The 18,814-nt window shown below is 36.8% G+C and overlaps 1 protein-coding gene across 7 annotated transcripts in view; it reads right to left on the reverse strand.

Annotated features, from left to right (window-relative positions):
• The window catches only part of LOC105830738 (octopamine receptor Oamb), a 121,077-nt gene that overhangs the window by 78,702 nt on the left and 23,561 nt on the right, over positions 1-18,814 (reverse strand). For 3 of the 7 annotated variants that reach the window (XM_036283601.1, XM_036283589.1, XM_012670251.3), the window contains one exon: positions 14,596-14,668. The exons of 2 other annotated variants lie outside the window; for them this stretch is intronic. The gene's annotated coding sequence lies outside the window, so the exon portion shown is untranslated. Of the gene's footprint in view, positions 1-14,582; positions 14,669-18,814 lie in introns of all 7 variants that reach the window. 2 more of the 7 variants (XM_036283591.1, XM_012670249.3) reach the window with 1 other exon arrangement.

Consider the following 18,814-nt stretch of genomic DNA (forward strand, 5'->3'; position numbering starts at 1 on the left):
GTGATACATGTCGAGAAATAATTTTCGTCGCATTAATTGAATGTACCGGCAATCCCCAAGTACATTTTTGATCACATTATTTCCCAACGGTATGCTCCGTCCGTTCTTTACATCGCTCGATTGAACCAATATTTTTTCAGCCATCGGTTATTCTATTACTTCCACTCAAATATTTCAAGAAACAAAATATCCAAAAATATCATGCTAGACAAGAGTCACTCATCTGCAACGCAGAATTACATACATTGACAAGTTTATGTTTTACTTTAACAGAAGCTATAAAAATCGATGTTATATTAATTCTATAAAAATTAATATGACATATAGTATGACACACACAGATTAGTATACGTACAAGTACAGTTAAGTGCATGAGCAATTTGAGTGCATGAGCTTTAGTACATGAGAATAATCTTTGTTCAACTTTGATCATTTATAATTCAAAAACTATGTATCTTCAATATTAGTAGAATCCATATTAAAACTTTCAATTTTAATTAATTACCAGAATACGATATTAAAATATTAGCGCGTGGTGATTATAACGAAACCATACCACCTGTATCGTTTCAGCATTTGTGCTGTTTCGTGAAAATGTGTAACATACTTCTTTCGTCGGTCTTATAATCAGCCAATTAAGGATATAAAGTAATTTAATCACTTCTCGGTAAACATTTAGTGCAGCGTTTTCGTCTCTTTGAAGCTTATGGGATCAAAGTTGTGTAGCAATATTATTGATGAGCGAGCGAAAGCTGCGCTCGCCAAACTTGGTTAATCAGAATATCTACGGGACGTATGCGGGATCATTATCCATTATAAGGAGACTCATCATAACAGGAGAAGTTTAGAATTTCGTTAGAGGCTCTGCGCTCTCAGCACGCTCTCTCTCTCTCTCTCTCTCTCTCTCTCTCTCTCTCTCTCTCTCTCTCTCTCTCTCTCTCTCTCCTCTCTCTCTCTCTCTCTCTCTCTCTCTCTCTCTCTCTCTCTCTCTCTCTCTCTCTCTCTCTCTCTCTCTCGTGAGCCGCAATGCAACGAATATTTTCGGATGAAGGCTCGCTCGGGCTCGCTCGAGGGCCTCCGATAGTTATATGACCGACGAGTTACCGATATACTTGAACATGGCGCCGAGTTATCGCGTACGGATATTTTAAGCGGAAGGAACCGACCGCTAGACCAGGAATTCCGCAGCGATGAGGATTCAGCCACGGTCGATGATTTCAAGCAACTACACCGAGAGAGATACCATATATATTTCTGTCTGTCTCTCCTCCCCCTGGTTCGAAACTGTTCGGAATTCCGTCCAAGAGAAAGAGAAAGAGAGAGACAGAGATATATGCTTGACTTATCACGTACATAGCCCTTAGCGAGTTCCCAAGTACGAGAGCGGAAGGTTTCGATCAATCGAAATGGAACGCGCGCGCGTTAGCTTCGTTCTCGCTCCGAGTATAACTAACTGGCTACAGTAACTCCGCCTTATTCACCTCCTTCTCCTTCTCTTCCTTTCTCCCTCTCCTCTCTTCTCCAGCCACTGCCAAATCTGTTTATCTTACGGAGAACGGGGGATTACGTTGATCCCTGGGGGAAGACGCGCCAGGTAGCGTGTCGTACCACGCGCGTTAAGGCAAGTTCGCGCCCGAAGTGGCAATCGTCTTTTTCCGCGCGACGGCGCGCGAGTACGGGGAGTCTTTCTCCATTTATACAGACGTCCGAATTATGCCGGGAACTTTTCTCTCGAGAACATAACCGAATGTTTAAGATTAATTCCCGGAAAGGACGAGAGAAAAAAAATATATGAGGAAAAGAGATAGCAAATATTAATTATAATTTAATATGCACCGACACCACAGGACTATTACTTTTTTTCAACGATATGTATGTAAATAAATGAAATTTGCTACTTCCAAAATGTTTCTTAATTTCACTTCCGAATAAACTGACTATTATTATCGTTTCGTTGCATTGCTCGCAATCGCAATTTAATTTTTACTTTACGTCGCCAGTAATTTTCTACGGCTTACTCGATATTTCTCTGTGTAATTTCAGTTGCAATGACCAATAAATGTCTCGTCAAAGACAATAATAAAACAATGGTCATATCGTGTATCTATTGTATATGCATATGCACGTGTGCAATTATTACACGTACTTAATACATGAGGCACAAGGTAATCGGTCCGTTTGACACCAGTGGCGCGGCGTACGGCGTTTATCGGCGTTGCCTGACTCGATCGTAAAGCTTATCACTGATGAGTAGATAGAGGAAAAATAAGCGTTCGTGCGAGCGAAAAACAATGACGGAGGTAAAGAGGAGTAGGCACAAACGCATCGTTTTTTCTCTTTAGAACGCATGACAAATGTATCAAATGAATCTTCAGCAAGAAGACCGTTTAGTTTCTCAGTCAAGGATATATTTTTCTTTCGAGTTTCGCGTTTCCCACTTTCTCGCGGCATAACGTACACGACGCGAAATAACGGAGGGCAGTAGATTAGAGGGTACGTTAAAAGCTCGTGCACGTTGTATGATACGGCTTTTATCGTGCTTTTATCGCGTCGATACATTTGTCATTGCGCCAGATGCAGTTTCGTGTAAGATTAAAAGGGTCGCCATAAAAACGATAGCAATCGGTAGAATCAAAATGTAATACGTGTAGCGGCGTTGCGGAAAGATATTTATTTTAAAAAATTAATGGTCTAATTTCTCCCATAAATTACGGCTGTAATTAGAAGATATGATCGCAATTAATCTCTCACGTTTGAAAGCGTAATGCCGTTTTGGCGATATATCAATTTTTTTACAGCGCGGCTATAGTGGCGCAAGGGATGTTTGATCTTCACTGAAAGGCTCCATTAATCGCGCAGTGCAGAGACAAAAGGGTTGATTTCAGTAATGGAACATGCTTTCGGGTACTTACGTCGAGGGTCACATCGATTTTGCTAATGGAACTGCAGTTAAATGCCAATTAACCAGGTTCGAAATTAATTGCAGATCAAAGTGATACGCAACGCTTTTGCCGAAAACAAGATTGCACTTATTATTTATCACAAGGATCGTGAAACCATCGTAATTCCAATATCTGACGATGCAAGATAGAAATAAAATCGAGCCTGATTTCCCCGATCAAGCATCATTTGATCGGAAAATTAATCGTTCCGGGTGCTCGTTCTAACGTGACATAATCTCGAGGTCATAAATTGGAGCGTACCGACATGAGCTAAATGTGACAGAGAAATATGCTAGTTCGCTTACATATGCAATGGAGTTTCCATTTCACAAAGAGCGAAGTGCAGTGTTCTTGTCTTTCCTTCAAAATCGGAAAAGCAATTTTAAACAATTCAAATTTAAAAGTTAAAAAAATTAGAGTATTAGACAATTTCTGATTATTTGTATTTAATATTATTCTTTATACAAAAATTTATTTACAATTTGCATAGATTTACGAACCGATAGCATTAAGTTTGCGATTCATATTAATAATTACAGATCAATATAAATGTCACCTTTTGATAATTTTATGATTATATTGCGGCCTGATCAGCTTAAGTTCTTTCACTGTGGCCATTTAAAAAGGATTAATAAAATTGTGTGACAAGCTCGGAAGTGGAATTCTAACAATTTAAGACGAGATCAGGAAATTCCAGCAGTAATAGCGCGGCGACGTAATCAAATCAACGATAAAAAGATGTTGAAGATGAAGCAAAGTGTCGTCGTATAATGAAAGCGTAAAACAGAGGGCGGGAACTTATTCGTCTCGGTACGTCGACCGCGGAACAGCGCGCGCGTAACACAAAGTGATAGCTTTAAATTACTTTACGTCGCGAACAAGTTTACGGAAGATCGCGATTATGGTAATATCTCCTCGTTTCACACGCAGCCGTCATAATTCGTTCTCTCACTCTCGACGGGAGAGGAAGAGAGGGAAAGGAGAACGACGAGATGCTATTATTAAAAACAGACCGAAATATCCACCGTAATTCAGAATAATAACAACGCGCCTGGTTTTACCGTTGTATTTTACGAAGCTGATTAACTGTGATTCGCGCTTGGTAATACCTCTGTTCGCGTTCCCGTCGTAAGGATTAAACGTGGAACATAAAAAAAATATTGTTTGGCATTTTGCAAAAAAATGAAGGGATTACGCCAACACACTCAGAAATATTGGGCAAATATTGGGTATCATCAGGATATAACTTAATTTTTCAGATTGTTCGTAAGAGGGATTTGATTGTAAATTTGATTTTAAAAAATCGTTCGGGAACTGAATGAAAACGATACTAATGGCATTACGTGTAATTCCGTGAATAACGCGTTTTGCAACATAAACTAGGGTTAAAACAGAAATATTAAACGGAAACGTATATTTATTTGGAAATTAAATTTTCCGTTTTAGAATATCAAGTTGAAGCGATTAAAACGGCTAGGTTTCAAATGTTTCAATCAGCATTTAAATAACTCAAAGTAAATATTTCATTACCACTGTGGCGTAAATGATTTGTAACGATATATCACAGCCGGACAACATCCCAAAATAATTATGTTTAATTCATACACGTTAATATATGTATAACAAAATTTGCGTTTATTGATCCCGTTTATATTACATCAGTATGTAATCAGAATTGTTTTCTCGCAACAAATATGGTAGATTAAACGACAATATTGACGAAATGTGAAAAAAATTCGTAGACTCTCCCTCCGTCATTTTTAACTTCCTTCGGCCGCGAATAAAGGGACATCGAATATAAAAAGAATGTATCACACATGTTGTTTCGATGAGAAACAAAACTCTTGAAAAGACACACCAGAATATATGTAACACGTGTGACACTTGAGTTTTACGGAGAAAAAAAATTATATTCTAAAGAAAAAAATGTCGCAAATAAGAGAAGATGGAAATAAATGCTAAAAATTATTCCGAAAGATTTATTGTCGCAATGAGAAATGAGACACAAGGACAGCGCCCTTATTCAACACGTCTTAATTTAGCAAGCTACCGTTGTCGAAGTGATCCTTATCTGGATGAATTTCCGTCGAGCGTTTCTTTACGTAAAAGCCGATTTTTCAAGCCTTATCTGTGGTCTCTTGAAAGTAACTCGACAATTCCCTGCGTTACTCATTTCCACGAAATGGTCGCGTCGCGTGTCCACCCCCGCAGAAAGTTTATTATTCATTTTGTTCATTTATATCCTCTCGCAAAGCCGCTTTGAATGAGATTACAAATTTCGTAATCTAGCTCAATAAGATTATATTAAATATACAAAAAAAAAAGCATTTCCTCGTTTCTTAGCGTGTGTCACTAAATAAACAGTATACAATAAATTAGAATTACTTTAAGTACTCCATTATAATTAATATAAATTTTCTTCAAAATCATTATAAAATAAAAATGATTAATACTTGGTTGTTCGTTTAAATAAAAAACAAGCGCACGACACTTAAAGCCAATATATTTTCGATGTGTATTAAAATTGTATCTCATTGGCAAATTTCACGGTTCGTTGCAGATTTTACAAACAACGTGCATTCTTTCCCCGTACGTCGTCGAAAGAAAAATATCAACCATATTCTAAATGATGGGGATTATCTATTTTACTTCACTGTCTCTTTAGCCCCGCAAGAACCACCTCTCTTCGATCTCTGTCAAGAAATATGTAACCTCCCTGCGACTTCAAATCGATCGTATCGTATCGCTCCAAATCCGGTCGAGTGTGCGCTCGTATTCCCCTCCCCCTTTCATGGCATTATGTCAGATTTTTCGCTGAATCGGGATTTGTTCGTGTCCCGAAGCGTGCACGGATAAAAGACCGAGCGAGTCATCATGAATTTACCGAGCACCATCGCGTTATATCGAGCGCGCCCCGTGAAATTCCGGTAGCCACTCGTATTTTCGACTGCACGGCTGTGAAATAATATAAGACAAAATACATCGTTAATTCGCAACCCATTGTTTCGACATAACTGGAATAAATAAATAAAAATCGGAAGAAAATAAAAATAAAAAAATCTGTCTAAACATGATACAGGTGATTGTATCTCATACATTGCAGTGTTTATGAGTACATAGACAACCAATATGAAAACTGTTCTATATTTTGTTACAATCTGTATCTGCGTGAATATAAAATAAAATGTAAAAAACAAGCGCAAAGCCAAAGAAGGGAAAAGTTAAGACAGTACTCAAAACAAACCAACCATAAATTGCTTACATTGTTAACAATTTTTTCTATGTTAAAATTAATATGCAATATAATATTTGCAAAAACAAATTTTGTTAATTATCTTTAACTTTAGACTTATGAAATCTTGAAATTATGGAATTGTGTGCATCAGTCATTTATATATTGCATATGTAAATAAGATTTCTATAAAGTTTGAGTGTAAAAATTGTACATCATTTGAAGGCAAAAATATAGGCTCTATGTATGAAATCATCAACAGGTGGTTTTACATAACCGTCAAAGTTCTCGCAGGTAGAAGTAATGTGCATCCTAGCTTTGCTTCATCACCGCCGTGTATATGCATCAAAGGAGAAACATCGATTTTCATGTTTGTACAATCAGTCTCAGAATAATAAAACACAATTGTGCTAATATTACAAATAGAATAATTTGATTTAAAACAACGATAAACATGTTTATCTAAAATTTGTTTCAAATAATATTTTTATAAAGAATTTATGCAGATAAAGTTATGTTGAATTATACGTACGTGTAAAATTAATCATTATGTAGATTTTTCTCATAAGTTATAAAAATTAAATCGATTGCAATGATAAAAAAGATCGGAAATTAGACAGTGATTGTGTGTGGCTGATATAAGAGAATAATAATAATTAATAAGGTTTAAGTTTTTTTTTTTTTCGAGAAAATATATATAAATTATTAGTTTAAGCTTTAGTGAGATCAAGTGTACCCTTTCATTACTCAAAGGCGCGGAAAATGAGAACATGGACTTAATCCCACAAATCCGAGAACGTGTGAAGGGATTATCGCATTACATCCTAACGGTGGGGCACGACGCAGCAGAGATTAATTTTCCTAGCGACTCGAATTTCTCAAGAGCTTCTTCATACGAGTTGTAAACCGAAATGTCAACAGATTCAAAGATTTCCTAAAACATTCGAACATTAAATCGTTATAGGAAATGATTAAATGACATTATAGTATAAAACAAATATATATTACTTCGACATAACAGATAATAATCAATTAAACACATCTATTTATCAAAATGTTTCATAGAACTTTTAAAATAAATTATTATCCATTTAACAAGTCAATATTTTTAATAGAACAATATAAAATCGTTTTTTGTTTTGAGAGATACGTAAATGCATGTGAACAACTTTATTCATGAATTATGGGTTAAATTATACTATCTAAAGTCTAAAGAAATACGATTAAAAACGTAGGTAAAATATAAATCCTTCGAGCATGTAAAATAAAAAAAAATGGATAAGATTTATTAGTGTTATTTGTGTTTCATAATATCGTGACTTCTTTCTCGTGAGGAAGAAACAAATGCAAAACGATACGCGGAAAACTCGATAAAACGCACGGTAAGAGTAAAACAAAATTAAATTGCTGTGGAGTATAATGAGACAAGCGGAAAGTCCTTTTCAGTAATGCCGCATGACGCTCGCGATTTGCAGTTTTTGATACACAAATGATACGAAAAACACGACAAATGTATATCGGTGTCATTTTAAGAGAGAAAAACTTACTGAAATGCTCGTTCAAGAAATATTGCACGACGTGCGATAAGAAGGTTCACAAAAACAGTAATGGTCAAGAGAGAAAGAGAGAGAGAGAGAGAGAGAGAGAGAGAGAGAGAGAGAGAGAGAGAGACAGACAGACTGACATGATTTAATATGAAGACGAAACGCTTATATCGGTCTGCAGCGAATTTTGTCTAATAATAATTTTGTGAATTTTACAATCTTTAGAGAAATCTCTTGCAAAACTATCGTATATAATATCAACAACAAATATCAAGTAATTTATAAAATATACATGAAGAAAAAATTCGACTAACATGCGATAAATATATGAGAACGATGAACAATGTGGTAAATCTCTCCGTTGCAATAAATCCCAATAATGCCACGGGTCCGGAAACTGAGTTCTTTTTACGTTGTATTATTAAAGAGATATGACGACATTACCCAAGTCTCGACCTAAATTCATTCAAACGTCCATACATGCAGTATAAAAATCCTCGTACTCTAAATAACTGTATCGTTCTGAAATATAACGTGCATTTTTCATTTTTATAACCATATCTACGTTTTAAATTCTCCTTGCAAAAAATTCAATCACCTTATAATATGGACTTGAATCAGAAAACGTTCATTATTCGAGCAAATAATACAAGACATATTAGTTGATGAAAAGATTAATTTAAATTAACTGAGAAATACACGCGGAAATTTTGCGACCTTATTTTATTATAGAATATTTATATTCTGCAGTATATTTCCAATGCTGCAACTTTTATACATATTTGCCAGTTAGTAGATCGCAAACACAAATTTTTTGATGTTGACATAATTCGCTTGGCTAATAAAGAAATAGGGCATGCCAACGAACAAGATGTCAGAGTAAACGATCTAAAGTATGAAAGAAAAATCGAATGTGTTATACAGAGAGTGTTTTTCCTCAACTTCTTAGATCATATTGATTTTTCGCTATTTTATAGCAAAAATTTAGATAACATATAATTCTTTAAATTTAAACATTCCTTTGAAATTAGATAGAGTATTGAATTAAGAGAATATTTGAGATGCTATGTAGATGTAAAAATAAATTGTAATTACAGTAACATTAAAAAAAGACGTACATTGTTAGTCACTTGACGTCAACGGTTATTATTAAAAATAAATTCATATTTTTGACATTGGTAATACGTCATCATATTTGCTAAGAAGCACACTTAGCCTGGAGCATTCTGTACATCGCAAATGATACTTTCATCTGTCGGTATGGATCTCGAAGCATTTCGTCATAACTTCCTCCTTGGCGTAAGAGGGTTCCTTTGAGACACGAGGAACTGGAAACATCGGCTTATCTTCGTGCCTCCGTCGCCTAAGCAGATGAGGATATTGCAGCAAGCGAACGAGCACATTCATCCGATGCGAACTCACGGACAAGGATGATCCCTCTGGGTAGAGTTCTTCTTCGCGAAATTCGAGTCGTGAGATGAAAGCACAAAGAATTTACTGCGTTCTCGCGGCGCAGGAAGGAGGAGCGAGGGCGGCGCGGGCTCTTATCGCGCGGATATAACGCAACGGGAAGAACGCGCTCTAATCCCGTACAGCCCATAAATACCCGTTACACTGTAAGAAGACCGGCGGGGATTTATTGCGCGCTTTACTTCGGCAAGAATGGAGATTCGACGGGAAAGCGCAACGAAATTACGGGGTGCATCGTGCGGTGCGCTAACTGTTACGAGAGGGGCAGGAAGCTCCGAATTCTACTCTTGTTCCGTCGTCACAATACCGACGCCGATGCGACTGTAAATGAAATTAACGCGCGTCGGGATTCCGAATACGATGTTTCGTCGAGCGAGAGAGATAAGTGAAACGGCGTTCCGAATCGTCGAGAAGAAGGATAGTCGCGAAAATGTCGAAAACGTTGTCTCGGTGCCGTGTTGCTCGTTGCTCGTTGCTCGTTGCTCGACGAGCAAAACGTAGGATCCTTATTATCCGTCGACGAATTCAGACCATGCTTCCGTGGTTTCCTACTCGCGGAAAAGTTTCTCGAGGACGGTAATTCGAAGCTGAGGTAAATTAAGTTCATAATTAACAAAGTCCATGGATATTTCATTTCGATTATAGACCCTGCGAATTATGGATTTGATCAATCCGAGCTGTAAACGCCACGCGCTGGTTATCTTATACGTTTATGGATTTGCGAGAGTCGCATAATAAAGATTTTAGCCTTTCCGTTTTAAAGTGGACTTTATTTTTTTTTCTCTGCTTATTTTCGCCACTTAACCTTACACGTACGTATTAGCTTTTACTTTTCGTTTGAGGAAAGAGAGAGGTCGGATTTGTACCGTCGTCAAGTATTCACGAGTTAGGAAACCAAAAGCCAAGGAACGCAGGAGAATGACGTAACGGATCGTACACGGTGAACCAAATGGTACGTTCCAAGAACTTGTGGCGTATGTAGCCGGGTAGCTCCGTAGGTTCCCAAGGTGCATCCCGTGTATAGCTATCGCAGCTTGCACGTACTACGCGGACCGACGAGAATGTCAACATGCCGGCATGCGATGGTAGATACTGATGCAGCGCCTGGTAGGAGCGTATGTACGTGAAGCTTGCATATTAGAGACGATAATGGGCAGGAAATGACGGCAGATGACAACCACATGAAGTAAAATTTATACTGCGACACCTTGACGACAGCTAAGTCTCTCCTATCTGAACACGATACATACTATATTGCGCTTAGATAACTTGAAATATTATCTAGATTAATCACGAGATAGAACGCGTGTACTAAAGTATTTTAAGTAAGACTATTTAATTTAAAATTTATGTAGATAAAAGATAAAATTATATATCATTTGATTCAGATAATGTACAAGATAACATCGCTGAGCAAAACAATTTAAAATATAAAAACATTATTCATGTTCTTACTTATAAATCTTTATTTCTTAAAAACGAGAGTTGTTCAACTAATTTAATCTGATAAAAAATGTTTCTATTTTACAAATAAAAATCAATAAAGTTGAAAAATATAGAGGAAATATATAATTCGTTAAGATAAGTCAGATTTTGTATAAAATTTTCAATTCACAGTTTTAAACATAGAGATAATATACATTTTAATAATCTAGATAAAGAAATAATAAAGCTATTTCTTCATTTAATTGATTACCTACAAAATTTCATATAAATAATATCAAACACCGTATATGAAAGCTCATAAAGCAGACAAAGGAAAAGAAAACTATATGTTGAAATGAGTGGTAAGAGAATCTGAGATCAGAGGAAGCAATTTTTTTTTACGATCAAGTTAATTTTAAAAAAGAGGAAGAGAAAAATGGAAACGTCTGTTTACCCCGAAGATAAAGCTTACATCCTATGTGCTGTAATTACTGAGAGAAAATGAACTCTATACTTCGGCCTGTAAACAATAACGTACAAAGTAAAAAAGATGAAACTGAAGATAGGAAATTAAAAATTTAAAGAAATGAAAGAAAATTGAAAAAAAAAAGAGAATGAAAACGTTGCGGGCTTGTTACAAATAGATAGACTTGTTTAATACCTTTTTTATCCCCCAAACGTCAAATTTAGATAACGCATAATTGCTTTTCGCGGATTTGTTGAGCTTTAATTTAAGAAACGCAGCTTAAAAGAAGAAATAATAAAACAAGCCGGATCAAAGGAATTTTCAATCTAGAACCTTTTAATTTTATACTGTTCCTTATTAATACGAAGTTGGCATCGAAACAAGCAGCGAAGAAAAAAGCAAACAGTTTCCTCGCTTTATAAGCACAATGTAGAAAGCAGTTCCTTGTTAGTACGCAGGAAACTTGCTCGTTATGAAATAATCGTACAGTTACTTCTAAAGCTGCGAATGCGGGTGCTCTTAAATCAGCCATTGTGAACAGGCGTTAATTTGCAAAGAAATGAAGTAAACGGGTGAGGAAAAGTTTGCAGGGAGGAAATTACGTTTAATCGATCGAACTTCGTTTTAATGAAAGAACTTTAATCAGAGAAACATTGTCGGACATTTGCGTTAACGATATTATCAAACGTAGGTGCAAAGGCAATTTGCGGTTAAAAATCCACATTAAGACAATGAGATATTAAGCACGTATTCGGTATAATAGCCTTTCGCGACAACTGTCGAATCGATCCTTGTCAACCAAGTGCAAATTCACTTTCTAAAGATCGCGGCTACCTGGCGCATATATCGCAAATCCCATGAGCGATAAATTGTTGACGCGCTGGAGATATAGTCGATTATTTGTTCATCGGCAAGTTCGGACAGGCTCGTAAAAAAGTCAAAATTTGCGATCGTCGAGCTAGTATATCACCGCGATGTTCTAAACGGATTGTATATCAGAAGGCGTCATTTTCTATTTTCGTTTTCGTGCAACGTTTTACGAGTGTGAGCAACGTATAAAACTCGGACAACTTTCTCGCTATTTCGAATATCACGTTTATATCGTCAGATCAGATATTACGCCGTTTCACGCCGCTGTGGTAAGCTCGGCAAATCCGCGTGAAATTTTCACTTTTCACCTTTCTGCTCCGACACGAGGATTATACCTGATCGATTTCCTGAATAAACATGACGAAAATACAAATCGCTTTTGATGAGAGAGAGGTTAGCGGTTTTACTCAAATATTATGATTGCTTTTCACGTTCTACATTATAATTCGCAATACCGAAATAATTACGTACGCCTATTTGCGCGAAGAAATATCGCGCGCATATTAAATTCTCGGGATTTACGCTTCAATTTCACGATCAGCTGCGCGGATACCCTCTCGGTATATCGTACAGAAGTACTACTGAGAGATAAGAGAAAATGATTCGTGATCGTATCGCTGATTCACCGTATGATGGACGACAGCCGAAAACGTAATTTATTTTGCTCTTCGTGAGAAAAAAACTCCCAAAAAGAATTCTCCCTTAACTTGCTACTTATGTCAAAGTTTCTCATCCATTTTCCCTCTCCGCTCAGTACAAGCTCGTTACACATATATACGGAGTGCCATGTTTTCGAGTGCGTTAAAGTTTAATAGTAGACTCTTTACTAAACTAGAAATGAATTTCTCTGCAGGGAACAATGTATGTTAAGTCTGATTAAGAAGACAGAGTGAGAATTAAAGGATTTTCATGGAACTTAAACTTCTCAAAATATACATGAGTAATAGGTTATGTTATATTAAATTGTAAACTTAAACAGATATGCGAAAAAATAATACCTATGATTGCGTGTAACGTTGACAATCAATTATTTAACGATTCCATAAATGATGGAAAAGCGTTAGAAACGCTCAACGTTCGCCTTACGATTTTAAACAAATCAAATAAAAACGCGTCTATGTCACGTATATAGCTATACATATATAAAAAAAATATAAATGTAATATCTATTTTGCTTTAAAATAAAAATTTCTTTCGCAACGATACTATTATTAGTTCCTGTTAAAAACATGATCGTTAAAACTTTTTATATAACCCCTTTTTGTCGTAGACAAAAATATTCATATAAACGTGAATAAATTAAATCGCAAAACTGAGCGGCCATATTACGTGTACGACATGTTTATTTAGTCTGGACAGTTCTGTGCATTACAGAAAACCACATATTTCGCAAGTAGTATTATTCATGTTTTCAACGACCGCATTGTAAACCATGGCCAACTAACGCTGCGCATCTAATGCGCACGAGGTTTTCTCAACATCGTGTATGCACGAAGGCCATTGTGCAAAGTTTTGAAAGTAATATATATACCCGAAACGCACCACTTCACACTCTAACCAAAGTTTCAAAGGATTTAATAAGCATTCGCCACTGCAAACAATTCTGTTGCAGAGAAACAGATGCGTTGCAAACGTAAGGAAAATCAGAGGGAAGTGCAATAAATTACCAGTGCCACCTTCGCTATCATGCAATTCATTCAAGCGTAACCCTTAGTCGAACAATATGCTTAACAGGTGGCTGCCGAACTACTAATTTTCCTTTATAATGCTTTTAATTAATTTAGAACCCCTCAACTTTTCCTTGACAAGGCTATAATGTGATAAAGTCGTGTAACATGATTTATTATTATACTCTAGACAAGAATTATATTGTGTGTGTGTGTGTGTGTGTGTGTGTGTGTGTGTGTGTGTGTGTGTGTGTGTGTGTGTGTGTGTGTGTGTGTGTGTAATATACACAAATAATCGTACAAAGTGTAAAAATAATGGGAGTTATAATAAAGTACTAAATAAAAAAAATCTTATTTCTTCAATCTTTTTCTGCTTAATTTTAAACACAATTTCACTTCTACTTTGAGACTTTGAATTATTAATACTTTAAATATGTAATCAAGGATAAAAAGTTGTAATAGAAAAGTCTTCCGGAAAAATTCTACTGAGGAAGAATCGGTTGCAATTTTCTCGAACGCGAAAATTCGTCCAGTGGAGAATTTAAAATCATATTAAGGTATGAAATCACCCTGCAGATAGGAGGATGAGATCGCTGGCTGATGGGAACGTCAATATGTTGAAGCTATCGGGCAACGAAAAATTATCGGATTTAAACGAACGGGGCACGCGAAACAATCGTAAGGATGATATGTATTCGGCGTACATGATATGTGCCTGAAGATATAAATAATAATTTATGAGCACGAAAGCAGGAGCGGTATACCCAAAATCGACCATCCAGCGTTATCATCGACGCGCGTAGAACAAGTCGGCTATAATAAAAATTAATGTCTGACGTTGCGCTAAGGTAGCAAAAGGGAGACAAACGGTGTGGAAACCGGGAATGGGGCTGGGCGCGCGAGGATCATGGCGGAGGAAAATGCCTGGCGCAGAAATAACAGTTCGATAACAGGTTCCATTCTCACTTGGATAACTCACGTGCTTCACCCAAGACGAATCGCCCTTCTCTCGGATATCCATACGGACCTGCGCAACATATTTTTCGAGAATCCTGAAAAGAAAAAGACACCGTGAGAAAACGCGCCTTTATTTTATTTCGACCACTCGGGATTTAATGGAAGTTAATGCCGTGCACTTTTCAGATGGTACACTATGCGTCATCTATTTCTGTATCTACTACTTAAGTTATCATCTCGGATAATTCAACCCGAAGAAGTAAAAAAAACGAATGAAATGACCCAAAAGTGAATGTTTCTCAATCGATTGTATTCACTTCCTTCGATAATTGGATTTTACTTTAAGTCACTATACCACAAATATGTTTTACAGATTAAAGTACAGAGAAGAAAGTAGAAATAAAATAAAAATTCTTTTAATTATAAATTTCTGTATAAATTATGCAACGTTATGGCTTTCGTATAATATATCCCCATCCTCACATGCAGCTTCAATAATTTTACTGATAAAGGTAGCTAAATATTAATATTTTATTCAATTTGCAAGGGTAGATAATTTAATATTAGTTTCTCTGCGCCAATTTCCATCATCGATAAGCTCGACGTCGATCGACTGATTTATGCAATAAGAACGTCTCTGATAGAACTGAAGACTATCGGGGGTAAAGGGAATAAGGATGTGTGCACGTACATATATATATGTAGATAGAGAGAGAGAGAAAGAGAGAGAGAAAGGACGGGGAGTTTGTCGAATTTTAGGGAAACAGTGCAATGAAATCGGCGCTCATCCGGAAGTGACATATCCGGCTGGTTGCGGTAGGTCAGGCACGTACGTAACCAATATTCAGAGTGTTCATGTGGCATACCAAGGACTTTCCACGACTACCACGAAGCTAACCAGCCAAGAGTCTCGTTCTACGAGTCGCCGTCTGCACAATCCCTCAGCATCCGGGTTCGAGAAACCAGGATTCCGTGTTGGTATGCTCGTCGCTCTCCCCTTCCTCTTGCACTGACCATCGCGTGCCCAAACTACCCTTCGACCAACGACCCACTAACCAGGCTTGGTTGCTCTGACCGGTGGAACAATGCCCGCTACCATGGTATTTAAACTATTTGAGGGCGACATGAATTAAGTGATGAATGATGTTCCGCTGAAAAAATTAGCTAGCTAACTTAACCAATTAATTTCATTCATTATTTTTTTATTTTCTTTTGTAAAATACATATATTGAACTGTTATTATTAAAATAATCATAAGATTTTTCAAAGAAATTCGCAAAGGATTAATGCGAATTGTTGCATTATTCAGCACGAATAATTTTCGTTTTGCCTGCGCAGTAAGCGAACATCGATTAATTTCTAGAAAGATTTTCCATGCCGTTCCATTTCAAAGAAGATAAAAATCTTGTTATAATAAAAAAAAATAATTTTGTAATTTAAAAATTGCGATATAAAATTCTATTCACATACACAAATTTAATTTACAGTTAATAACATTATTACACTGAGAAAAAAGTAATTAATTTAACAAAATTTTTTTAGATTAAATTGGACTAAAGTTAATAAATAAATTTGAGGTAATTTCAAGAGAATTCAAGACGTTAAAAATGTACTAGATTTTTAAATGTCATAAGATCTCAAAATGTAAGAAACTCTACAAATTATATCTGGTTTGAAGGAAAAACAATAAAGAATTTTTGTTCAAATGCGCATCGGCAAAAATAATGAACGCAATGAACGCTAAGCTTCTTTCTTGTTCTAAGCTTCGTTCTACAGCGATATTGGTTCTTTCAATTTGTAACTCTGCAAGACGAAAGCGGGTTGCATTAGGCGGCAGAATTGACTATCCTACCTTCCGCCTTGTGAACAAGAAAGTTTTAATTGGTTCTAGTGGCAAACGCGATCGTTCGACAAAACCGCCGTATCAGCTAGCAAATACGATTGATATAAATTAGTAATAAAGAAAGATAGAAAACGGAAAGATGATAAGCGAAATTATTTATGCTTCGAAATATAAAATTTATAAAAGAATAAGAAAGAAAATACATCTAAATGCATAATATCTGTGAAAAGCATCGTTGTCAGTAAAATAGAATAATAATCAAAAAATGGCTAATTTCTGTGCATGTTGTAAGATACTTAAGTAAAGATGAATTGTAAAAAGAGAAATGACAAAAATAAAGCAAGATAAAAGAATTAATGATTAAGATTACAAAAAAAAAAAAAAAAAAAAAAAACAATCAGCAAGAAAAAGTCAGAGTATTTGTAATGTCTTAAAAAAATAGAATTGTAAATATCAACAGTTTAACAATCGAGAAATAAAAAATAGATTTTGTCCAAGAGAAACGTGTCAACTTTGTGCGCACATAAAAAAAAAACAGTAATGATACAACAGTGACGCATTTGTGGTGAAAGAAAATGTCTCGCGTTCGGCATCGTCGCAATGACCTATTCTTTAGGGAAAGAGATTAAAAGGATTCTTACGTCATCCTTGCTCGAATGAGCAACAGCTAAAACCCTTCTTCTTCCGCTCATAGAAGTCTGCGTGTCGAGCAATCACGCTTGTGCACACATACAAAGACTAAGACCAGGCCTTTTGTTCCCCTTTTGCTTTTAAGTCCGCCGATGAAGTTCGAGAATACAGATAAAATCCAGGCTCTGTGTTAGCGACTATATACGCGCGACATTTCAAGAAACGAAAAAGAGAGAGAAACAAAGAGAAGAGCAGAGAGAGAGAGAGAGAGAGAGAGAGAGAGACGAGAAGAGAAGAGACAAACATAGAAGAAAGATGAATGTGGACTCGTAGTCGAGACGGAGTAAAATTGCGAGAGGAGAGAAGTTGAGCAAGGCGGGCAGAAGGAAGAAGGAGAGAAATCGGAGCTGACGGAACGGACGGACGCGGTCGTGCCATGAATGAAATGAGACTCGGACGACCGCTAGCGAAAGCCAAGTGCATCCACTGCAGTCGAGTTAGTTGGCGATGTGAAGGAAAACTCCGGTACGTGCCTGCGGAAAGCATAAATCCCAGACGCTCGTCCCGGCGATTTACATCGGTACGGTAGGAGATCGACGGTAATACTGCTTTATATGTCGATACTGTAGGCCCCGAGAGCAACCAGTACTACTTGATATGACTTGAACAGGAAAAGGGAAAGAGATGCGTGTTTTTTACGTGCAAGAGACATACGTTCGATTTACAAAACGACGATACGAAATTTTTAAAATATGTAATGCACGACAAGTATTCATAAATATTAGACAATTACATATTATTATAAAGAGAGAATAAACAAAGCTTCGAAATGTCAATGTCCACAGTATAAGAAGTAAATGAACGACGAAATGCGCGGCGTGACATTTCAAATAATTGACGAAGTTTTAAATGAGCGACTGCGTATTATATATAACTGCTACGTGAAAGTGACAAAAATAGCTGCCCTTGCGTAAAATATCTATGAACCTTCCTCGTGACGATATTGACGTCGATATCGATGAAATGACCAGGTGCACGAATTCGTTACGTAAATAACAATGCAAGGCAAATATGAATAGTCTGATGCGACGCGCGTTGATGATACCTTTGTTCGGTTAGCCAAGTGTAAACAGAAGCGCACGGAGAGCAAACAATTGTAATTACAGGTACTAAAAAATAATTATCTTTAAATGGAGAGGAATGTTTAAAGGGGAAATATATTTTTAAAAAATGCTATGTATAGAGAGAACAGTAGTTACTAATCTAATCGATTAGACTTTTCCGAACACATCAGATAAAATCTCAACGACGGCGATTAAGTCGCGAAAAAATTGAATAACGTATTCGTCCAATTCGCCAAATTGTGTACACCTTGATAAGGATCGGACTCTTCATCGCACCCTTCGTGTGAAAAGTCGAATACTTGGACACGAAAACTTATTTTTTTTTCATGCTCACCGCAGACCACGTGACTCGACGATAAAGTCCATCGCTGTTATCGGCGATCAAAGGCCTTCAGCCTTCACATTTTTTTAAAATAACGCCGAACTCGGCCGTCAACGACGCTGATCGTGTCGCCGGCTACAAGTAAGCCGTCATTAAACTGAAAGACTCCGGTTCCGAGGCTGAATAGAGCGCTTGATTTCATGGTCGCGATATTATGGTTCTCGCGTGCATTTAAAAACACCTCGAAGCCGCCCTTCAACACCCGCACGGCGAAATAGATTTCCACACGCTCACCGCAAAGAGATGCTCGGCAGCACGAACG

The sequence above is a fragment of the Monomorium pharaonis genome, chromosome 1 (assembly GCF_013373865.1).
Source record: "Monomorium pharaonis isolate MP-MQ-018 chromosome 1, ASM1337386v2, whole genome shotgun sequence".
Taxonomy (NCBI): Eukaryota; Metazoa; Arthropoda; class Insecta; order Hymenoptera; family Formicidae; genus Monomorium; species Monomorium pharaonis.